Consider the following 2,500-nt stretch of genomic DNA (forward strand, 5'->3'; position numbering starts at 1 on the left):
CCCATGGCGTCCCGTGCTGTCCCATTTTGTCCCGAGCCTTACTAAGGCCGTCCCATGCGCGTCCCGTGCCGTCCGAGCCTTACCAAGGCCGACCCATGCCTTACCAAGGTCGTCCCATCGATCTCGGAGAAAGTACATCATAACATCGGAATACACCCCGACATCGATATCGGAGAAAGTACATCATCATAACATCGGATCGGATGCGTATCCGTCCAAGTGCCATCGACACTTCGAGAAGTTCGGACCTAGCTTCCTAGCATGTTGATGCGTCGGTGCTAATGGGGACATAAAGATCCCACGACGTTCCGAACGGAAGTAGCCGAAGTGTTCCGTGCGTGTGAACTCCATTGTCCCATGTGCCGGCTCTTGACTCCTAAGATGTCCCATGTGAAGGCCCTTCATGGCTAAGAATGTCCCGTGCAACGTCCCTTGATGATCCCCATAAGGTGTCCCATGTGCGTCCCATGCCGTGCCCAGCCTTACCAAGGCCGTCACATGCTGTCCCATGCGCGTCCCGTGCCGTCCAAGCCTCACCAAGGCCGTCCCAGGCCATCCCGAGCCTTAGCAAGGCCGTCCCGTGCTGTCCCATGCCGTCCCGAGCCTCACCGAGGCCGTCCCGTGCCTCACCAAGGCCGTCCCGTGCTGTCCCATGCCGTCCCGAGCCTTACCAAGGCCGTCCCGTGCTGTCCCATGCCGTCCCGAGCCTTACCAAGGCCGTCCCGTGCTGTCCCATGCCGTCCCGAGCCTCACCAAGGCCGTCCCGTGCTGTCCCATGCCGTCCCGAGCCTCACCAAGGCCGTCCCGTGCTGTTCCATGCCGTCCCGAGCCTTAGCAAGGCCGTCCGATGCGCGTCCCGTGCTGTCCCATCCGTCCCGAGCCTTAGCAAGCCCGTCCCGAGCCTTAGCAAGGCCGTCCCATGCGCGTCCGATGGGATTCCCGAGCTTTACCAAGGGCGTCCCGTACTGTCCCATGCCGTCCCGAGCCATAGGGACGCTGTCCCGTGCGCGTCCCCTGCTGTCCCATGCGCGTCCCCTGCTTTGGCTCGGCTGGCCCGTGCATTCTATGGGGTCGTGGGACATTTCGAAACCCACCCGGGCCATTTCGACTCTCTCTTCATTTATACTATTGAGGTATTATTTATGAATTATTGGAGAAAAGAAACGGAAGAAAATATTTTTTTTTCTATTTTTTATGAATTTTCCGGTGTTTATTCACTTAAAAATTCATAGAAAAATAAATATTTATCGGAATCGCTATTATAATATATCAAAAAAATCCTTGCGAAAAGGCCTTTCCAACGAGTATAAGTTTGCTGGATTCCGACGAGTAACGAAGGAGTAAAGGCCCAGTATGCTTGGTTAAAAAATTGATGTTTCCTTGTGAAAATAGGCAAAACAATAACTTTGCACTATAAGGGGGAGGGTTGAGCTCCTTCCCCAGAGCGTGCACAGCACTTGTGCTGGCACGTTCCCTAGTGCTCGCCAAGCACCATAGGGCATCCAAAGGGCAAAGCTCGGCCTACTACATGATGGGAAGCTTCTAATATGTCGGAATACGAAGAGATTTCGTGCGACCCGAAGCTCGGCTCGGGCGTCCCGGCCTGTCCCGAGCTGTGCCGAGCGCGTCCCAGGCCGTCCCGAGCCAAGTCTCGGGCGTCCCAGGCCGTCCCGAGCCAAGTCTCGGGCGTCCCAGGCCGTCCCGAGCCAAGTCTCGGGCGTCCCGAGCTGTAGCGAGGGCGTCCCAGGCCGTCCCGAGCCAAGTCTCGGGCGTCCCAGGCCGTCCCGAGCAAAGTCTCGGACGTCCCAGGCCGTCCCGAGCAAAGTCTCGGACGTCCCAGGCCGTCCCGAGCAAAGTCTCGGGCGTCCCAGGCCGTCCCGAGCTGTGCCGAGGCCGTCCCAGGCCGTCCCGAGCAAAGTCTCGGGCGTCCCAGGCCGTCCCGAGCTGTGGCAAGGGCGTCCCAGGCCGTCCCGAGCAAAGTCTCGGGCGTCCCATGCCGTCCCGAGCTGTGGCAAGGGCGTCCCAGGCCGTCCCGAGCTGTGCCGAGGCCGTCCCGAGCCTAGTCTCGGGCGTCCCAGGCCGTCCCGAGCTATGGCGAGGGCGTCCCAGGCCGTCCCGAGCCAAGTCTCGGGCGTACCTGGCCGTCCCGAGCTGTAGCGAGGGCGTCCCATGCCGTCCCGGGCTGTCCCATGCGCGTCCCGTGCCGGCCCGAGCAACAGCCCGGGCGTCCCGTGCCTCGGCCCTTCCAAGTGGTGCTTCGTCGGACATCTCGATATCCACTCGAGCATTTTCGACCATTCTCCATATGTGGGTGTGTGGGTATTTATCAGGAATATTGGAGAAAGAATCGGGAAAAAAATATTTTTTTTCTATTTTTTTTGAATTTTTAATTGTTTATTCACTTAAAAATTCATAAAAAAATAAATATTTATCGGAATCGCTATTATTATATATCAAAAGAATCCTTGTGAAAAGACCTTTCCAACGAATGCAAGTTTGT

This window comes from Eschscholzia californica, unplaced genomic scaffold (assembly GCF_041429995.1).
Source record: "Eschscholzia californica isolate CP2 unplaced genomic scaffold, dmEscCali1.0.p SCAF_18, whole genome shotgun sequence".
In the NCBI taxonomy this organism is placed as follows: Eukaryota; Viridiplantae; Streptophyta; class Magnoliopsida; order Ranunculales; family Papaveraceae; genus Eschscholzia; species Eschscholzia californica.